General features: G+C 41.8%; 1 protein-coding gene across 2 annotated transcripts in view; it reads right to left on the bottom strand.

Annotated features, from left to right (window-relative positions):
• The window catches only part of LOC133458705 (regulator of G-protein signaling 8-like), a 61,145-nt gene extending 38,491 nt beyond the window's left edge, over positions 1-22,654 (bottom strand). The window contains exon 1 of one of the 2 annotated variants that reach the window (XM_061738879.1): positions 22,493-22,654. The gene's annotated coding sequence lies outside the window, so the exon portion shown is untranslated. Of the gene's footprint in view, positions 1-19,390; positions 19,468-22,492 lie in introns of those variants that run through there. The other variant, XM_061738880.1, reaches the window with a different exon arrangement.
• Positions 22,655-22,992: the final 338 nt, after the last annotated feature.

Here is a 22,992-nt window from a genome sequence, read left to right on the forward strand (position 1 = left end):
AAAGATTTTCTACACAACAATTTCTATTTGAGACTGTTGTTGCCAAAGTGCACAGATTGAAAAAAAGGACCACATCAACAGTTTTATGAGTGCAGTGGACATAGAAATATTGTCATTATAATAATATAATAATATTAAGCAGCAGCTCCATAAAAGTGCACAAATGGCTATGTAAAAAGAAAATGCCCCCTGCAGGTTTCGAGCACTTCCGGTTGTAGTGACCGGTTATGAAGCGTTTTTCTGTTGAAGATGGTTTTATTGTTTTATATCGTTTTGTGCTTTGCATCGTTTCTCTATTTGCAGCGCGTTTGATGATGCTGCATTTGTCTTTGTTTTTTGCAGCAGGTTTTTTCATTTGCACCACGTTCCTCTTTTTGTACCTCGTTTTTAGTTTGTGAATTTGAATCGTTTCTGTACTTGAAGCCGTTTTCCTTAACTGAGACGCATTAGGCCGTTGCAGTGCGTTTGGCCCTTGTCGGCCACCGTAATTACAAATAATAAGTCCACTGTTGTGAAAAAAAATAAATTCTACTGTAAAATGTCAGCTACCAGTCCAGTGACTCAAAATGGCTGATGTTTTTAGTTTAGTTACTTCCTGGCAGTCTCTCTGTTGATGGATTTCTGTTGTTTTCAGGCTGAGTACGATGGGGTGACTCAGATGAAGTGTTTTCAAGGGTGACTCCAACTTTAGCAAGTCAGCACATGCTCCTCCCCTCCTTGCTGCCAACAGACCGGAGAGCTGAGTCACAAGATCAAGAATGTGGCCTTGGACGTGTGTGCTTGTTTAACGCTTGTTCGCGTTATGCCAGCGGAAGCCTGACCGCCCACAACAGCATGTTTCACGCCATCTGATCTGGTGCCACACTTGGCAACGAGAAGAGGAACCTAAAATAAAACCCGGTTACGGCGTTGGAACAGGGCGACCCCGCCGCAGATTCTGTCCCCGAGCGGCTGCCAGTCGCCGCCGAGATCCAAGAACACTTTCAGTCGTAAACACGCCAGATCTTCTCACTTCTGTCTGTTTTGTAAAAACACGAATGTAAACCGAGATAAGGCCTCGTGTTTTATTGGTTACTCACAAGTACGTGCACAAGTGAACATATAGACCTAACAACATACAGTATCTTTAGAAAACACTTTCTTTCAAAATCAAACATTTCTTTTAATATTAAAGCTAATTTTACATCTTATCTCATGCAGATTGTGTTTTTACTACAATTTTTTTAATCACGATTAATCGCATGTTGTCCATAGTTAACTCGCGATTAATTGCATGTTAATCGCACATTTATTCACACATTTTTTTCTGTTCTAAATTACCTTAAGGTATTTTTTAATGTTTTTAATACTGTTAACAACATGAGAAAGGGCAAATATACTAGCTGTATGCCAATGTTTATTCAATTTTCCACAAGCTCCAAAAGCTTTTGACCTGAATTCCTTCATAAATACAAACACAATGTAGTCCCAACTTTACACTTGTAAAGACTAACTTAAGATTCCTTGTTTTTTTTAAGCAGCTCAAAGTAAAACAATGAACCATATGCATCACAAAGATTGTACAAGAAGTGCATTGGTCAGTTACATTTTCCATGTAATTATGTCTAACCTCATATGGAGGAAAATAAAAGGCTCGAAAAATATCCCCTTCTCCTAAGTGGGATCAAAACAGGGGGTTACAAAAAGTAAATCACAAACAAATAAAGTGCACATGTAACAGCAGGGAGTGTAACTGCTTTTGACGAGGGGGGGTTTTACGCAACATAATTAGTATCAAACACCAAAAGAATAGTGTTTTTTATGATTCGCAAACATAATTAGGTTGAAGTTGTATAGATAGTGATGGGAGTATGTGGTTTAAAAAAAAAACATGTGTCTTTAGTGTATCCCTGAAGTAATTTCAGGGACTTTATTCAAAGTTAGAAGACAAAAATAGAATAAAAGCAAGCTCATGGTGGTCCGCCGGCTTTATTTTATCACATAATCTTAATCTCTTTTGTTAAGCTTCTCTTCCAGCAGCCACCGCTGTCCCACGGTGGTTTTACAACATTCAACAGCCTAGTTGCTTTAGCCCAGGGCTCGGCAACCCGCGGCTCTAGAGCCGCATGCGGCTCTTTAGCGCCGCCCTAGTGGCTCCTGGAGCTTTTTCAAAAATGTTTGACCTTTTTTTTCTTCCTTTTTTTCCTCTTTTTTTCCTTTTTTTCTCTTTTTTCTCTTTTGTTTCTTCTTTTTTCTTTTTTCTTCTATTTTCTCTTTTGTTTCTTCTTTTTCTTTTTTCTTCTTTTTTCCTTTTTTTCTCTTTTTTGTTCCTTTTTCGACATCCTTTCGACATCCTTTTTCTCAACATTTCAACTTTTTTCTCAACATTTTGACTTTTTTCTCAACATTTCGACTTTTTTCCTCGACATTTTGCCGTTCACCCTTTGCCTTCATTCTAAGGCTTGTACAAGACTTTTCATTTTTTGCGGCTCCAGACATATTTGTGTTTTGTGTTTTTGGTCCAATATGGCTCTTTCAACATTTTGTATTGCCGACCCCTGCTTTAGCCTAATGTCCAGGACGACATGGCGATGTACAGTAGCTGCATGTTTCTGTTATGTCGTCTATTCTTCTGAGCTTTAACGCCTTTGGATGTGATAATTCACTGGGTCAAATGTCTGTTACCGTCCCAGAGTGACGACAAAATTAAGACCAAAGTATTTTATGACCTGAAGAAAAAATGAAAGGGTTGAAAAAGGGATCACCGTGAGATGAGAGCGATCTGCAAAGTTAATTGAAAGGACATTTCACCCCTTTTCTGGCCCGTGTATCTTATCATTAAGAGTTTTATTTATTTTCCGTTGACTTTTATTGAAATGGACACCGATACTTTTTAGTTTCATAGCTCAGGGATCGCTCACATCCCTTCACAGCACAAGCTTTCCATGAAAAAAGAACAACTTAAACATAAAAATGACCTAAATAGAGTCTTTTCTGACATCAGATCATGTTTCCCCCTGGTGAGTATTTTCCTGGTCACCAGATCGATGGTTTTTGCCGTTGACGGTAAACAGAGTTGCTACATGGTGAAACATTTACATGTAAAACTGTTTTGACATTGGTGGGGAATGCTTTATCATCCATCACCGTCTTCTGTTTCTGTGGCTGGCTGTGATCTTAGTCCTCGTGGACAGAATCTGTCTCAGGTCCCAATGAAGATACATTAGATTTATTGAAGAGGTTCCCAAACTTCCTGTTTTTATTGAAATGTATTAACGAAGTTTCAAAATAGATCAAAAACTGACACCAGCGCACTCCTCTAAACACAGTCCACACACAAAGGGCGGTGTGTGTTCATGGATACATCTGCTTCTCTTGATTCTCTCTAGATTTATTGAGGGTTTATAGTATTGTTATTTTCATAATTATTCACTTTATATTAAAAACATTCACATTTGGAGAAAAGTCGCGCAGCGACCGACCTGTAGATTTTGTTTAGACAAAGTTATTCACGTAAAACCTTTAACCGTCCGGGAGACCGATTCAGTGATTGTAGTTTAAATAACAACAAACCACATTTACAATGTCATATTGTCCAAGTGTTCAAGTTTTTATTTATTAGCAACACTATTATTTGCTGTCAGGTGTACGGAAGAGTATTAGGGCCAGGCAGGAGAAAAATAAAAATAATATTTTAAAAGAGGAAGATTTTTTTTCATTATGCACTTCGAGAAAAAAGTCAAAATGTCGAGAAAAAAGTCGAAATGTTGAGATTAATGTTGAAGTACAATTTCGAGAAAAAAGTCAAAATGTTGAGAAAAAAAGTCAAAATGTCGAGAAAAAAGTCAAAATGTTGAGAAAAAAGTTGAAATGTCGAGAAAAAAGTCGAAATGTCGAGAAAAAATTTGAAATGTCGAGATTAATGTTGAAGTACAATTTCGAGAAAAAAGTCGAAATGTTGAGAAAAAAGTCAAAATGTCGAGAAAAAAAGTCAAAATGTCGAGAAAAAAGTCAAAATGTTGAGAAAAAAGTTGAAATGTCAAGAAAAAAGTCAAAATTTCATGAATAAAGTTGAAATGTTGAGAAAAAAGGCGAAATTTCGACTTTATTCACAAAATTTCGACTTTTTTCTCGAAATTGTATTTCAACATTATCCTTGACATTTCGACTTTTTTCTCGACATTTTGACTTTTTTCTCGTAGTGCACGATAAAAAAAAATCTTCCCCTCTCAAATATTTTTTCTCCTGCATGGAAAAGGTGTAATATTCATCATTGATGTCAATATATATATTTAAAAAAATGCATCTCTGTTCAAAATTATTTAAAACAAAGAAGCCCCATCAAAAACCCTGTCCATTATGTTAGCAATGTCCAAACGTTAATTCATTAATTCATTAATTCATTAATTCATTAATTCATTAATTCCTTCATTCATTCATTCGTCCATTCATTTATTCATACAGACTGTGCCCCTCCTGCTTTGGGAACCACTGGATTAGTAAAAAATAAAATAAAATAAAACGAGTTTCTTTTGCAGCATGAACCCGCCGTATATACTGTATACAGACGGTTGTAGAAAAGAAAAGCAAAAGGAACAAATAAAACGACAGCAATGTGGACCAAACCGAACCTCCACTCTTCTTTTAGTTGATAACCTGTGTGATGATGAGACAGTATGTGATTACCATGAATTTATTCTGGATGGGTTTAGCTGTTTTTCTCAATTTGACAGTTCAGTTGATATTTTTAGGAACTTGTTTTTCCACTTCCTTTTCATGATTGCTCTACGCCACTAATAACTCACCAGTTATGCCATCATTTGGACAAAAAAGTCATTCTAAAAATGAACAAAAGTAATGACTTTGGAAACAGATAATTGAAAACCTCTTCTTCTCCAGAGCTCTGCCGGAGCTTAGAAAGTGGCCGATGGCGAACCCGCCGTCCACTGCTCAGTCCTGAGGGTTTCTGCGAGGAAACCTGAGCTCATTACACACGTCAGGAGTCAACGTGGGGATAAAACCCTGCAGGGGCTTTTCACCACACAACCCTCAGACTATTTTACTCAGAAAAAGTCATAATAATATCGCTCTCCTGCTATGCAGACCGGCGCCTATGTATTTATTGTAAAGCAGCACAATCCCCATCCGGTTCACAAGACCAGCTGCTTGTGAGTTAATCCCCAAAACAACACAAATGGACTGTGGCAAGGCTTTTTAAGAGCTCGTACGTTACATGTCACCGGAGCCTTGTGAGTCACCTGAAATTACATCGTACTCTCTTTCATCACTAACTGGCACATTTTCCTGAGATCATCATGAAATCTATGGTAAAAAATACCAAAGATGTGGTACAACAGCTCATACAGCCAGGTTTGACATCCTCTATAGGTGTGTGTGTGTGTGCGTGTGAGTGTGCGTGTGCGTGTGTGTGTGTGTGTGTGTGTGTGTGTGCGTGTGTGATGGTGCCCTGATGGAGGACCAAGTGAAAGAGGATAGGACACTTGGGGCCAATCCCAATACACCCCCTACTTTCTACCACTACCCCTAAAATTCAAGCCACACATTTTAGGGCACTTGTAATCTTCCCAGGGCCCAGTCCCAATACTCCCACTACCCCTACTTTTCAGCACCACCCCTAAATTTTGCTTGCTACGTCACTGCGTGGTTTACGTTCGGGTACGTAAGCGACTGCGTAGTTACGTTTGCACAAACGTCACACCATATCAGGAAGCCCAGAGCTAAAAGTTGTTTTAATTTCAGCTGTAGCACTGTTAATATGCCACTTTATTAAGTTTTAATATTTTTTCAGGCGTAAAAGTAACCGTTAAGATCCCCAACCTGGGCTTAGTTTATCCAAATAACGCCTGTTAAGAAATTTGCTGCGAAGATTTCGGCGATGAGAAGAGCCGCTGGTCCGGGGCGCAGCAGCCGGAGTTCAGACGTGATTGCTGGGTCGACCTGCGCTATTGTCCCGGGGAGAAACCTGCAGCTCTGTGGAGAATTACCGCTGGCTGAAATAAATCATTTAGGAAGATAAATGTTGGTTTAATAGATGAAATCTAACAGTTGTAGCTACGCCTGTTAAGAAATTTGCTCCGAAAATGTCGGAATGAGAACAGCCTGCCGGCTCGGGAGCTGATTTATGGTTCCGCGTTAAATCGATGCAGAGCCTACGGCGTAGGGTACGGCGTACGGCGCGCGTCGCCACGTAACCTACGCCGTAGGCTCTGCGTTGGTGTAACGCGGAACCATAAATCAGCCTTTATTTTGGGGAGGTTTGAAAAAGACTTTGCAATAACGAGCAAACGAGTGATTATGTACATTCACTGAGTGAATATTATGAAAGTAAAATATATATTTCTTGCTAGAAATGTAATCAAAATGCATTTTTATGCAGAAACTAACTCAAAATATTGATTTTATTCACTAAAAAATAAGAAATGTCCGGCATGTTTTTTTTTTTTGATTCAGTCCGCAAATGACGACGAAAAGCATTCTGGGAAATTTTTCTGGTCCTCGGTCATCTAGTGTGCATCTGAAAACCCTTGCTGTGATGGGCTAGATTCATACTCTCTACCCCTAGATATGTGCACTACCCCTATATGCAAAGAGGAATTGGGACACCACTACCCTCACGGGAACGCGCAAAATTTAGGGGTTGGGCTGAAAAGTAGGAGTAGTGGGGGGATTGGGACTGGGCCTTGGACTTTCCGCCCTGCAACATCTACGACGGGAGTGTGGTTGGCAGTGCCCGACGCCCGCTGATCGTGGGTAATCTGAATCCAGGAAATGTGGTGAGACATGTCGGCCATCAAGGTCTCCTATTGTAGTGGACGAGGCCCAACTTATTTATAAACCGCTAGTAAAGTTGCTCCGACAACAACGTGAGCTATTCCAGAAGGAATCTGAGAGCGATTATGTGTAAACATTTCTCTCGCGCCATCAAACGCTCTCGTTGGCTCGTGTCCATTGCTCTGGATACGTCCCCTTGTTCGGTGGAAGGAAGGACGTATTTGTGCATCAATACCTTCAACAGTTTAGGAGGGTAAGTAGATAGATAGATAGATAGATGAAAGCATATATCTTTCATCTATCTATATATCTATCTATCCATCCATATTATTATACAATGGATAGGTAGATCGATTCTTCCATCCATCCATCCATCCATCCATCCATCCATCCATCCATCCATCCATCCATCCATCCATCCATCCATCCATCCATCCATCCATCCATCTATCATCTTATTTCATCTGAAGGAACCTAAAAAATGGTCGATTTTGGCTTTGTGACCTTTTCTTTTCTCCTTTCTTGTTTCCAAATGAAGACGAGTTTTCTATTTGTTACTGCATTAGTTAATTCATGGTGGATTAACGTGATCAGTTTTTCCTAGAGTTGGTCTAAATACAGCTCTTTTTGACGAAGCATGACACATTGACACATTGATGTCTTATGACAGTCAATAAAGGGGTGGCTGCAGCTGGTGGATCTTAATCCATCCATATTTATTTTACAACCAAACGGCTACTCAGTCGGTTCCAAATATCCAAATCACATCTAAGTCACATTAGTCCCGACCCAATGTGCTCTGAGCGGCCGACTATTAAAAGCACATGTACGTTCACCGTGATGAAGGGCAAATCACTTACTTGAATTAGCTGCTGGAGAACATTTTGCTCCGTGATAAAATTAGACCCTGCCATTTACTGTCAGCCCAATCAGAAGGTGATGCAACACGACTGGACAGAGTGGGCTTTATTAGACGAGCTCTCGGGGTAGAAAGACGGTGGCCATTCTTTCATTTCAATTTTGAACTTTGACATTTTCAGCATTAAACAGAATAGCTTTTTTTTCTATTGCTCTGTCTGCCAGACACATTTGAATTGAAAGGAAGGGTTAAATTGAGAAATCCTGGAGGTAACTAATAGACTGATCCTTTCTGTGAACCATCCATTTTCATAAATATACAATGTGTGTGTGTGCTATTTGCAACTTGGAGTGCTGGGAGCGACCAACTGCGATTGCCGCTCGCTGCTAATCCCGCCTTAGTTATTTATGTAATCAGTTTGTTCCAGGGATTTGTTCTGAATTGCAGAGAGTGGCTCCACTTCCAGGGCTGTTTCTGCTGAAAGCCTCGCTCTTCAGCGGGATTTACCGGGCCCAGTTTACGGTGACCTTTTAGATGGAGCGAGTGCTATCGTTCCTCATTTACTGGCCGTGCCGCTGATCTGAATGCTACGGAAGAGTATTAGGGCCATGCAGGAGAAAAAATATTTGAGAGGGGAAGATTTCTTTTTATTGTGCATTTCGAGAAAAAAGTCGATATGTTGAGATTAAAGCAGCACAACGTAACTTTCAGCTTTTCTGAGTTTGGCGTCATCTTTTGGACAAAAGCGGTAGTGCTTTACCAGAAAGAACACTACGTTTCCCATGAGCACCAGCGCGTACTGCCGGAAAACTCCTGTCCCGTCGCTGCATTTGTTTTGAGAGAAGACGGGACGCTTTTCTGTTTCACCAAGTGAACAGACGGAACGCAAAAAAAAAGATGTTAAACTGCTGGAAAGGAACTGGAATTTAACTGGAAAATAATGATTATTAACGGTCTGGATCCATATGAAATCCCTACTAAAGAATGGGGCTCCTCGTCGGAGCTGCACTCTTTAGAAGGATTTACTGCCGCAGTTCTGCAGAACCACCGTCTTCAGCTACCTTGTTTAGGAGTGTTTGGCAGCTGCTTTGGTAAATGTTTGACTCGCCATGTGTTTCAATAAATTAGTATAATAGTACAACATACAGTACATGTTTTGTATTACTCTTACTTTTCTTTTCTGCTATATTATGTTGAAGAGGCTCCGAGGCGTGAGCAATATTTTTTTTTCCTCGTGAGATTATTTTTTTCCTCTGCAGCTACAAATCAAATAGTTAATATTTTTTCCTCAACAAAATTAATCGCACCGCAGAGAGCTGGCCAGCAACTGCGTTTAGCTGGAGAAGTGGAGAATAAAACCAGTTTAAATGATCCGACCCCGGTCTGTGTGAGTGTTTGTTTGTTTGTGGTTTAATAAACACGTGTTTTGATCCGACCCGGTCTGTGTGAGTGTCTGTTTACTGAGGAACGTTATGTTTGGTCGTTACAGCCGCGATCCAACCGAGCCGACGACTCTTTCACTCTTTTACTTTGTTATCAGATACTTGGCCTGCGTGATTCTGCCTCCGAGCAGGAAAGCGGTGAAAAGTTAAACCATTAACGATCTTTTCCCCACGTCTGTTGTGTGGAGCTGCTGCAGCTACAACACAGCAACGGGTTACCAGCTCCTGCTGAGCTCTGAGCTCCACGCCCCGCCCATTTTCGTCTCGACTACAAATCGGGAAGGAGGGGGAAGTGACGTATGCCGTAAAGCAGTCAAAGCCGTAAAAATGTGTAGTTTTTTAGTGTGGAAGGGTTCCTACCATGCTCCTCAAAGTTACATAGTGCCAGTGAAGGAGATACAGACCCCTCAGACCATGACAGAGGTTCATTAAACCTGTTGGAAGTTGATGTACCATCACAATGACTCTGGAAATATGATATTAAGGTGGAAAAGTTACATAGTGCCGCTTTAAGTTGAAATACAATTTCACGAATAAAGTCGAAATTTCGTGAATGAAGTCTAAATTTCTTCTTTTTTCTCAACATTTCAACTTTAATAAACACAATTTTCACTTTTTTCTCAACATTTCGACTTTTTTCTCGAAATTGTACTTCACCCTTGTGCTGTCTTTGGGTCAAAATGACCCAATTCTTCTATCCTTCTTTCCTCCTGCCATGCTCTCTCCTTCCTTTCCTCTTTTCCTCCTTTTTACCCTCCTTTACTCCTTTTTCTTCCTACCTCCCTTCCGTCATTCGTTCCTTTATTACCTTCTTTGCTTTTCCTTCCTTCTTTCCTTATTTTATCCATTCCTTCCTTCTTCCCTCCCTTCTTTACTCCCTTTCGTACTTCCTTCCTTTTTTCTCCTTTCTTCCTTACTTCCTCCTTTCCTTCATTCCTTCTTTTCTCCCTTCACCCTCCCTTGACCCAAAGACAGCAGAAAGGTTCAACATTATTCTCGATATTTCAACTTTTTTCTCAACATTTCAACTTTTTTCTCGAAATTGTACTTCAACATTATTCTCGACATTTCGATTTTTTTCTCGATATTTCCACTTTTTTCTCGAAGTGCATAATGAAAAAAAAATCTTCCGCCTCTAAAATATTATTTTTATTTTTCTCCTGCCTGGCCCTAATACTCTTCTGTACAATGGGAACCAAAATCACTGATTTCTGACTTCCTTGTGTCCAGGTCCCTATTGTTGCATTTAACTATAGTTTTCCCCCTCCTACACATCTATAGCCATTTATATAAACTTAAGACAAAGTTCTCTCTACGATATTATTTTGGGTGTGAACAGTTCTCATGTAATTCACTTTTGTCGAACACAGAGCCGAAGGATAATGTCACTGATTATGTGCAGGGATCCAGAATTGCATTATCTTGATTATAATGTGGTTGCATGGAGGCAACATTTGGGGAATCAATTACTTTTACATTATTATACAACCATGGTGCATTAGCAAATACATTTTACATTTTAATACTGCCAGGATTATGATCTCTTTCCATTTTTACACTTCTGTTAATTGGGAGGTAAATAAGGATACCTGGATCTGGATTCTGCTTAATGCACATTAAATGCACCCTAGAAAATACTGAACATCCGTAGAACACTATTGGTTGGGGCTTTCTTCAGTTAAATATTCACATGTTTTTATCAGTATTTTTTTGCATTTGGGGAGGAGAACTAAACTTTTATTTACCCGTATGTAAGGTAAACGTAACAGCTATGACCAGAAGCATCTCAGTTTAGAATAAAGATTGAAAGTAATCTTGAAATCACCAACCAGGTCCCATTTAAAAACCACCTCCAAGCTAAAGCGCGACTAACGCTGACTGTTACGTTTTTACAAAAAAGGTATCACCACAAAACCTGAACATCCGTCCATCCAGCAATCCATCCTCTACATATGTTTCCAAGGCGGGGTCACATGGGTCGGTTGGAGTCTACCCCACATCTCTTGGGGTGAAAAGGTGGGGGTTCACCCTGGACAGCTTGCCAGGCCACGTATAGACGCAACCAGTACTGGAGTTGAGGGGGGATGAGGGTGGATGGCATCCCCCCTGAAATAAATACGGTCCAAATCATCCCCCCTGTAAAACTGCCACCCCCCCTTTCCATCCCTTATGTCATTTAATCAATGAATGTGGTTTTACTGTGATGAAGCATTGTGACAGCTTGGCCCCCCTGCAGGGGCAGGTTGCCCCAGTCCTACCTCCTGCAGGGCTTTGAACTGGACTCAACACCTTTTAAGTAGCTTCGACTTCCTATCACACCTTGGAAGTTGCCTCAAACAGACTTGGAACACTAGAGCACCCCATGTGGTGATTTACGTCTGTGGCCTATTGTCTCAAACAAGTTCCTGCGTCTTGCATCCCTGCTGAGACAGGCACCGGGGGAGTGGATTCGACTTCCAGCCGCTACAGAGACAAAACCATATATGGATTCCTGATCCCTCAGGGGTGGTCCCAAAGCTTAAGGGTCACACCTCCAACTGGCTCTCACTGGGCTGGTTTATTCCTCTCATTGTTGATTGAACTTTTGTATAAAAACCCTGTAGCCAAATCAATCTGGGTCGGCATATCAACCAGACTTTGGTCTGTGTAGATCTGCCCACCGCCGGCTTGCTGAATAAAACTCACTAAACCACAAAGCGGACTTCTGAACTGGTTTGATAAATTCCTCAACAACTGCTATTTCAACATTTAGAGTCAACACCAGAAAAATAACACCAGAAAAATAACTTATTTGACAATTTTCACCTGTTTCAAGTACATTTTTACTTGAAATAAGTAGGAAAATCTGCCAGTTGGACAAGATTTATCTTCTTATTACAAGCAAAAAAATATTGTTCCACTGGCAGATTTGTCTGCTAATTTTAAGTGAAAATCTACTTGAAACAGGTGAAAATTGTTGTTTTTTCCAGTGATGAGTCTTGTTTTAAGTGTAATGACATTTTTTTTACTAAAATGAGACATTTTAACTAGAAATAAGACAAATATTCCTGTTAAGATTTTGAGTTTTTGCAGTGATCCATTTTACTTATCCTGTGAAGGACAGAGGCATATTGATAAGTTCAGAAAAGTGTTTTTTATTGTTGTGTTTTGATGTATTTGATGTAAGCCCAGTGGATATTTAAAGCTTACAGAAGGCTGCATTTAACTGCTGCTATGTCATTCCTGCAGTATTTCTGCAGGTGTTTTGGTCAGTGCTATTATTTGTAATATATTATATTATTTGTAATCAGCACAAATTATCTGTCCCCATATGATAAAATCCACAATCCCCCCTGATTTTTTTTACAACTCGAGTACTGGACGCAACCACAGGCACTGCTTTACAAACACCAGGAAACTGGACCACATTACACCGGTCATGAATTCGCTACACTGGCTTCCAGAGTTTCAAATCTTCCTGCTGGTCTACAAAGACCTGAATGGTCTTGGACCAAAACACCTGCTTGATATGTTAGTTCCTATGAAGCTCCCAGACCCCTGAGGTTCATCTGGATCTGGTTTGTTGTGTGTCCCAAGAACCAGAACCAAGCAAGGTGAGGCAGCGTTCAGTTATTCTGCTCCTCACCGGTGGAACAAACTTCCTGTAGATCTGAGGTCTGCTCCAACTGTAGATCCTTTAAATCAGGCCAAAAAACATTACTGTTTAATTAAATAATTACCTGCTGGACTCTACTGCCCTTACTGCCTAACAACTTGTGCTTTTTATTATTTTACCTCTTTTCCTATCATTTTATTTCCTTTTATTTGTAATTTACTGTTTAATTGTGTCTTGCCGCTTTTAATGTTGATGTAAAGCACTTTGAATTACCTTGTGTTGAATTGTGCTCTACAAATAAACTTGCCTTGCCTTGCTTTGCCTAGGCAGCTCATAATCACTGATGTTTTTGGACTGTGCAAGAAAGCCGGAGAGAGAGAGAGAGCCAAAGAAAAACAGGCAAGAGGAAAAACTGCTGGACAGAAAGACCCCCACCAGGGGTGAATCCAGAAACCCCAAGCCCAAGCCCCAAACCATGCTGGTTTCAAAATGTCTTATGAGTTTGTTTTAAAGTGGAAATGAAGCAGTCAGTCAAGTATACATTATTTGCTAAATGGATATCCACTCTATTCACCAATTATGTAATAAACATGAAAAACGTAATACAATAAAAAATAAAAAGAACTCCCGTTATAGCTTTCATAGCACGGACGCCGCCATCTTGGCCGTGACGTCACGGGGTTGGTTGGTACTTGCTCTGAGTATAACTGGTGCTCTACAGACCGCCCTGTACACACTGACATCAGTCATCAGTCCGCCGCAAGGAAAGAGCAGTGAGACGCACCAAAGAGGCAGGGAAGAGACAGGTAATAGCCCCTAACGCAAAGGCAGTATTCACAAACATCAGTCACAGAAACCTAGCTGTTTGACATCATCATCACTGAAATAAAGTTTCACATCTCCCGCATTGAACACATCTTTCATTCCAAACAACAGCACTCATAACACCTGTCGCTGACAGCACAGACACTCCCCCTAGATCTCCATATCATCTCTGCAGCAGTCAGCAGAAGAGTTTAGCTATACAATATAGCAGCCAAAAAGACAGTCAGAAATTAAAAATGAACCACCTCTATTATAAACATCCGGGCTACAAAGCAATTCAGCCAAAACCTACGTTTTTCCACACCATACTGCTTCGTAAACAAGGGAATTACGCCAAAATAAAAAAAACTAAGTCTTGTGTCCCCTTTTGCCTATTAAAAAGGCTACCTCTGGTTGCTAACTTCACTTATTTGTGATGAATCATTATTGCACACGATGATGAAAATGTCCGCTTTTTCCAATAAAGATTATTTACTTACAGATCGTGTTTTCCAATACAACGAAATGCATCCAACTGCCTCTGGGTTTTACGTCCATTTTCCACTCAAACAACAATAAAAAAAACGTGGCTTTTATACTCCACAGCACGGTCAAAAAAGTTCACCTCTGCTCTGCAGCAACACCTGCGTCCATCAACATGGTGTGCAATCATCACCGTGATCAAATTAATTTACTTTTCCAGTACTCCAGTACTCAGTACTTGTCCAGGGCCCGCACGCGCAGGACCTGGGGACGTGCGGGCTTGGACTTTTTTTTTTTTTTTTTGTGTTTACATCAATGTTATGGGCTGGTTATAAAGATATATCTAGTTTAAATAACATTTTTAATTTATAGATGATCTCGGATGATGGCGGTGTAGTGCGCATGTGTAACCCATATTTGCGTAGAGGAAGAGTTGGCGAGTGAGGAGAGGAAAGGAGTTAAGGCTGATTTATGGTTCCGCGTTACACCAACGCAGATTACACCGTAGGGTACGCGGCGACGCACACCGTACGGCGCGCGTCGCCGCGTACCCTACGGCGTCGATTTAACGCGGAACCATAAATCAGGCTTGAGAGTTGAACTGTTGTCAGGAATTAATTAATGACTTTGCCCAGCGGAAGGCCCGGAAAGTCAAACTGTAATTGTAAGTAATGACCCATTATTATTAATATTTGTTATAGTGATAGTCTATCACTAATTTGTTTGTGTTTATGCGAGTTTATGATGTTTTTATTCGTGGTGTTCCGCCGTGCCACCAAATTTCAATCTGCGCGCTGTGTGGGTTTATTCTCAGCTGTTGGCACTGCCGGTGTTCTGTCGCACACCGGCGCACTGTGTGCGTTATGCTGTTGGTTATAATGTGCTATATATGGGATTTTTTTTTAAACATATCTATCTGCGCTGTGCTTGTGTTAAGGGTTAAAGCTGTCAGTAGTGCCCGTTGTCATTTGAATGGTGATGCATCTGCTGTGAGATTGCGTCAATCACAGCGTGTCTGTTTTACATTGTGATGGGCAGGCTCGGTTTAATGATCTTGCATCGGGGCTCGGTGATGAGTTGTTTCGCCACTGGCCATAGGGTTGCTGACCTCCACAGTCCTCTCAATCTCGTCCTCATCCATGATCTTTCGCAAAAACCACTTGCTGTCCTGTCTTGTCAATAGAGCGTTCAAAGCACCAACCAACCCCGTGACGTAAGCACCGACGTCACTTCAAGATGGCGGCTCGCTAGCCAGAGAACTAGATAGAAACTACGAAAATAAATGTGTTATTTCTATGGGTTTCACAATTTATAAAAATCAGATTTTAGACAAAGTCGTTTTTTTAATATATTTGACCACTACCAGTGCCAAAACATGCACGTTTCATTTCCACTTTAATTGTTCTGAAGTTTGCTCACATAGTCTGGCTGATCATGGGATGTGTTTGTTTGAGGCATCTGTTGAGACTTCCTTCATGTCGAAGGTCTCCCATGTTTTAACAGATGGATACAAAGTAGTTTATGCTCCATGTGAGCATCTGCCAAACCAAAATCACTTATCGTTAGAGCCCAACAAGTTTAACAAGTCACTTGTTAACTGTGAGATGCTCTTCTGCATACCTCGGTTGTAACGAATGGATATTATGGTCATGCCAAGTAGTGGCATGACCACATTGCAATTGTCCAAAACGGCCCAAAGGGCAATGTTGCTAGCATTTTGCTAGAAAGCTAAAGTCGTAAAAAGCAGCAGCAGCGGCTGTACAGCATGACCCCGTTCTGATATGGAAGAAAAAAATCCCCCAAAAATAAAACACGCCCGAGAAAACCGGCCCGATTGGCACTAAAGGACCGTACAACCTCATTAAGCCAACTTTTTGGTTTTTGCGATTTTTAATTTTCAATAAAAAAAAAAATTCGGACGCTTGTTGCTACACAACAGGTTATCATACAGACATCGTACAAATGTTCCCCGACTCGGCACGCTGTGGACTTCAACATATTTAAATCTCATGAAGCTGTTATTTAAGGAAATTTTATGTCAAAATCCAGGCCAAATGGCCCCATTCATTCAGATGGGGCTTTTTACCATGGTGAAAAAAAACCCTATTTGTTAATGTAGCCTGAACCGGAACGTGCACCCATGCATGGCATACATCAACACATGTGGATCCATCGTGCCTTTTCTCAGTCAAAAGCGTTACCGTGGCAACGCTAGATGCCAAGAAGCGGAAAAGAAGGTGAAAATTCGGATGCTTATTGGTCGGCCGAACTTTATCGTAGAGACATCATTCAAATGTTCCCAGACTTGGTTGGCTTCTAACCAAAAGGTCTTTCAACCTCATTATTACAGTTTTTTAGATATTAAACTTTCAATTGAAAAGAAAATGTCCATTTGACTTTGGATGCTTGGTTATTGTTGGGACATGACTCAAATGTTTCAAAACGTGCCTCGCTGCGGACTACATCATATTCAAATTTGATGAAGCTGTGATTTACATACATTTTAAGTAAAAATGCCTGCCAAATGGTTTGTTAACAACCCTAAACTTCTTCTTGGCCATTATTAATCACCCTAAACCACACAACCCCGAAGCGTGATGTGTAGTTTATTAACAACCCTAAACAACACCCCCTGCGAGGAGCACAGGAATGAATGCAATACAACCATAAACAACTCAAACTGACATAGAACCACCCCGAACACAACCACTACAGCCCCAAACCAAAGCAGCAAGAGGGGTCGAATGGGCAGTAGGGCATGCCCATATCAAAATTTCCTGAATGTTTTAGTTTGAGTTACTGTTGCCTTTTTATCAGCTCCAACCAGTCTGGTGGTTCTTATTTTGCAAACCATAAAAAACCTTAAAAACACAAAAAGAGAAGCAAACTTGGGTCTATTTTGTGTTTAATCAACGCCACGCCACCATATACACTCACCAGCCACTTTATTAGGTACACCAGTCCAACTGCTTGTTAACACAGATTTCGAATCAGTCAATCACACGGCAGCAACTCAATGCACGTAGGCATGTAGACATGGTCAAGATGATTGGTAGAAAGTTGATTTAAGAGACTTTGAACGTGGCATGGTTGTTGGTTCCGGACGGGCTGGCCTGAGTATTTCAGGAACTGCTGATCTACTGGGATTTTCACGCACAACCATCTCTAGGGTTTACAGAGAACGGTCCGAAAAAGAGAAGATATCCAGTGAGCGGCAGTTCTATGGACCTCTTGTTGATTCCAGAGGTCAGAGGAGAATGGCCAGACTGGTTGGAGCTGATAGAAAGGCAACAGTAACTCAAATAACCACCCGTTACAACCGAGGTCTGCAGAAGAGCATCTCTGAACGCACAACACGTGGAACCTAGAGGCGGATGGGATACAGCGGCAGAAGACCACACCGGGTCACTCCTGTCAGCTAAGAAGAGGTAACTGAGGCTACAATTCACACAGGCTCACCAGAACTGGACAACAGAAGAATGAAAAACGTTGGTCTGATGAGTCTCTGCTGCGACATTCGGATGGTGGGGTCAGAATTTGGCATCAACAACATGAAAGCATGGATCCATCCTGCCTTGTATCAACGGTTCAGGCGCGTGGTGGTGGTGTAGTGGTGTGGGGGATATTTTCCTGGCACACTTTGGGCCCATTAGTACCAATTGAGCATTGTGTCAGCACCACAGCCTATCTGAGTATTGTTGCCATCCCTTTATGACCACCACATATTCTGATGCTACTTCCAGCAGGATAACATGTCATAAAAATGATCTCAGACTGGTTTCTTGAACATGAGTCCACTACTCAAATGGCCTCCACAGTCCCCAGATCTCAGTCCAAATAGAGCACCTTTGGGATGTTGTGGAACGGGAGCTTCATTGATGTGCAGCAGACAAATCTGCAGCAACTGCGTGATGCCATCATGTCAATATGGACCGAACTCTCTGAGGAATGTTTCCAGAACCTTGTTGAATCTATACCACGAAGGATTAAGGTGGTTCTGAAGGCTAAAGGGGGTCCAACCCGGTACTAGCAAGATGTAGTTCCTCAGTTAAATTGACAATAATGTCCCCACTTCAGGTAAACTGTCTCCAACAAAACAAATAAACTATTTTTATATTTTTTTTGCGTATAGATTCATCACATGAACGCTTTCTTTTTTTTTGCAGGTATTCTTACTAATTTGAGTTTACTTGAAGACTGTGATGAACAAAGGAGTTGGGGAAGGGGTTGTTAATGCTGGTGTATCATATTCAAACTGAGAACAATGCATTTGTTCTGGAAGTACCATCATCATCTCAGCTTTTCTTGTCAACAAAACGACAGAAACTGTTGGGTGCTCAGCACGCCCTAGACACAGTTAGCAGAATTATGCAGTAAGATGATTGTTCACAGTCTGATATCTATTCTTGAAGTTGTTATGCTGCAATCAAGTGCAAGTTAGGGGTTTTACCGGCTTCTGACAGCCATGCTTCGCTCGTAGGAAGGTAACGCTTGTTTGGCTGGCATCACCACGACTGAGGAGAAACAGCACATGAGGTGAGTAAATATCTGCTCGTTGCTGTTAATTATCAGCAATAAATCCATAATGTACATTTGGTCCATACTTTCTAATCCCTTTACAGCTTCTATCCAGTTACTGAGCGCTATGAACGCATGTGTTGTCATGGCAACCGAAAGAGTCTCCATGAAAAAGTTCCCAAGCGTGTGTCCTGCAGGACTTGTTCAACGCTGAGGTCAGTTAAAAACGTCCCTCGAAGTCCTGTGTCTTGTTAGCTGCTATATAGAGCTATACTTTATTATAAGTATCTCAACACTGTTTTCCATTGTTCATGTAGTTTGTTGGGCTGGTCTGCCCCCCTCTCTTTTCTCTTCTGTACACATCTGCAGGCCAGAGCTTCAGGAGCTGCATGCTGACCTGCAGCCCCCCGATCATCCCACTGCTTGTTCCACCTGTCTGTATGGATGTCTGTTCAATACCTGGTGACATCCTGGCCTGCCCCCCTCTCTGACCACCTCAGTGTCTGCTGTCTACATCTGCTTATATAGTCCTCCCTGTAGTGCACCAGTTAGCCACTGTGTCTGTTTTCTCTTTTCCTGCTCTACCCAGCTGGTCTCCAGCAGGATGGTCCCCCCTTATGATCCAGGTCCAGGTTTCTTCCCTCCCACTAGGGGAGTTTTTACCTGCCATTGTTTATGTTTATGTAATAATTGCTTCGGGGTCAACTAGAGACAAATTGTGTTGTAAAAGACGCTATATAAATAAAATTGATTTGAAAAGTCACTGGCTCTGATGCCGCTCCGCCAACAGATGGCTGCAGATGTGATTGATCTCCCCACGACAGACTTATGGAAGATATACAACATCTTGCTGCAAACACAAAGGTTGCCATTGACAGGGGCACATGGAAACAACACAACCAACAAACACACTCACACCTGTAGCAAGCCGTTGACTTTAAAAGTCCGTCTGAAATTCAGAGTCACCAATCCGGGCGCGTTTGGGCTTCTGTGGCAGCAGCCTAAGGAAGGGGTCCAACACCTCACCTTCCCCAGCCACCTCGTCCTGCTCCTCTGGAAGGATATCAAAGTGATCCCAAGCTAGTCTAGAAATGTGATAACTCCAGCTTATCATAGGTCTATCCTGAGGGCTCCTCCCAGTTGAACCTTCCTGGAACCAGGGGACATCCTAACCAGGAGCCTGAACCACCTCAAATGAATCATCTAAATGTGGAGGTGTCACGGAGTGGTAAGATGAGGACCCAGATGCAGGAGAGCGAGAGGCAGGAGATCAACAAAAAGGGTTTATTTTACAAAAAACAAAAACCAAAAGTGCTGCTTGGCAGGATCAAAAGTAACACAAAACAGGGATCCAAAAAACTTGAGCAAGGGAAAGACAAGACCAGATATACACAAGGGGGTAGACAAGCAGGGCAAAACAGAAACACAAACTGGGGGAAATGTCAACCACTGACAGGAGGATCAGCAACTATTCTCCAAAGTCCCTCCTGGATAACTAAATTTCCAAGACCAACGCCACTGAGAAGAGACGAGTCTGAATGTCGGAAAAAGTTTTTGAAGTTTATATTTGTAGAAGTGATCTATTGCAGAAAACAGGAAGCGTGACTGAAAAAGCTGTTGTAATAGACGCTATATAAATAAAATTGAATTGAATTGAATTAGCTTAAATGTAGATACTGACAGTGAGATCTTTGTGTGGCTGCGATGACACATTAGGGGTGGGGATAAGATAAGAGAAAAGTCAGGTCTATGTGCGGCGACCCGGTGGTTTTTTTCACACATCATGCGTGGGCTAACGTGTCTGCTGGGACTGTTGTTCGGGCATTTGCAAAAGCCGGTATATCCGAGGGCACGCACGGCGCGGAAAGTGACTCTGACAGCGAGGAAATTGGGACTGGCACAGCTGAATTAGCGGACCTCTTTAATGCAGAAACAGAGGATGAAGACTTTGAAGGGTTTGATTAATGTAAAAAACTGAAATAAAATACAATCAAACTAAGTTTTGCTCCCGCTCTATTTATAAATAAGCACACTTGTGTGCTTGTGTGTGTGTTTTGCGGCGTGTGTGTGTGTTTTTTGCGGCGCGCGTGTGTGCGCGCTCCGTGTCTGTAGACGGCGCCTTTTGGGACGGTGCGCCGTATGTGTGTTTTAAATCCAAAAATTACACACAAAACTGAGGGTGCGGCTTTCCACACGGTGCGCCGAATGGCCGTGAAAATACGGTATTTCAGATGCGTGCTACATCAAACTTTGTTGCTCTTTTAAAGTGATCCGCATATAAACGCATTACCTCAGGGGTACGCCGTGAACAAGGATGCAGTAGCAAGGAGCTGTACGATCTCCTTTTAAAGTTTTCCTGCAGTGGTATCAGACGAATTCATAAACGAATGAGAGTGAGAAGAAACATGAGGAAAAGGAGAGTAACAGTTTTAACACTCACACTTTAACACTGTTGAATGGCTTCAACATCTGTACAGACGTGTGGATGAGGAACCGTGACATCACTGAAGCACATTTCATTGAGCCAATGCAGAATTGTGACGATTTCGCCTTCGGGTATTGATAAAGTATTTTTAACTGAATTTGAATCAATTATATAACAGTGACATCAAAGACGGATGAGACGCGACCCGACAGTTGAGATAACATCCGATACCTGATTTAGCACCGCAGGTCTGATGTGGAAAAGTAAATAAACATTCAGATTTTGTGTCATTTGAGTGGTTCAGACGGATAAAAGAAAATCAGATTCGGGCAAAAACACATAAAAATAAAAAAAATGTACTTGTGCCGCCTTTGCCTTCAGGGGCTATCGGAGCCTAATTTGGGCGTTACGTAGACTCTCTTTGCTGTGACCTCTGCTGTAGCTTTAGGAGTTATAGTCGTCCTCGATGACGAGTGACATGGTGCCGTAAGCATCATGTAGCTCTTCCAAGAAATAAACAACCGAGTCAGAGTCCAAAGTGACTTTGGCTGTTTTGGGCCGACATGGGGGCCATGAGACTGAAACAGGTCGACGGCTCTTCCTCAAATAATAATAAGGCCTTTTGTGACGGATAATGATGATGGATGCCAGGAGCTTGGCTAGTTTCTCTTTCTGCAACCTCCATCTTGCACCATATTTACTATAAAAACCCGCAGATATCAGCGGCAACCTGTCACAAGACAAACCTCTGATACCTGAAGTCATGTCTGAGAGGGTTTTTCTAGGAAGTTTTAACCAACAACTTCATGGAACAACAGTCGGGTCAAACCTGTAGGACGACTGCTGATCATTTACAGGAGCCGGTAACTTGTCCAGTTGGGTCTTTTTGGTACATCATGTGAATTAAGATGCGAAAAGGTGTCCAGGTCACAATTTTGCAGAATCGCCAGAAAAAAATAGTTCGTATTTGGTATTCTCAGTTCCAGTTTGCACAATTACACTGGCGATGGAAATGCACCTGATGTCAGCGAAGGGTAAGGACAGGAAGTAGGTAGGTAGTAGTAGGCGGAATAAAGACTGGCGTGTCGAGGGAAGGGTTTGAAGGCACCTCACCCTGAGGTGGCACAAAGCCTTACTCCATATTTAATTTCCTTATAGTGACATTTATGGATGGAAAACCCTCCAGAGCCAACAGCACCGAGGGAGGGAAGGTGGGAGGGTGTGAACAGATACTCAGTGGTGCTCCCAGGAAATGCTAGTGAAAGCATGCGTGAATAAACACACAAATAATCACTTTGACATGCAGTGTAAAGCCCTAAAATTAGAGGAATCACAGGTAATTAGCGAACACGCCCCAGCTAAGCCTTTTTGGTACGTTACTGTATAGTTTGGAACAGAAATAGTTTATTTTATACATGGGACATCGAAATAATTCAATCAACTAAGCCCTTTTTCTCCTGATTTTACACAGCATGCATTCAAATCTGTCAATAATAATAATAAATCAGCCCTTTGAATCATTATAAAATTAAAGTAGAGCTCAGTGTCCACAGCAGAATTACATAACATCCAGTAAAGAAATATGGACCCTTTACCTTGAGTGTGATGTGTGAGAGATCAGGAGGACTCCCGTCTTGTTTACGCTCTGCCTGAACGTGAACGCAGCCTCCGTCTATCAATGCTGTGTATTTGGATAAAATTGCACAGCTAAAGGACTGATATCTTGTGTTTCTGAAGCCAGTGAGTGGGAGCTACACGCGGCACTCTCATTGGTGTGAATTTGTTGGGGGGGGGGGGCAGTGGAGATGGATGGAAGCAGAGGTGGGGGTGGAATGGGAGGGATGCGGGAGGGGTGGGGGGCTTTGTTTGCACGGGGAAATCTCCAAGGACAACCCTGAGAGCATCTGTGAGGAGGAGAAGTGCTGCTCAGTGATGCTGCAGCTGAAGAGGTGGAGGACGGATGAGTCTCAGGGAAGAGACGCTGCACACGTCCAGCTCCGGGTCGCCGTGCCGACGCCAGATGTCTTAATCAATACAGGACTTTGACACGCTCATCTAATGACACATTTCTCTTCAATTAACCCTTGTACTGTCT

This window comes from Cololabis saira, chromosome 13 (assembly GCF_033807715.1).
Source record: "Cololabis saira isolate AMF1-May2022 chromosome 13, fColSai1.1, whole genome shotgun sequence".
In the NCBI taxonomy this organism is placed as follows: domain Eukaryota; kingdom Metazoa; phylum Chordata; class Actinopteri; order Beloniformes; family Belonidae; genus Cololabis; species Cololabis saira.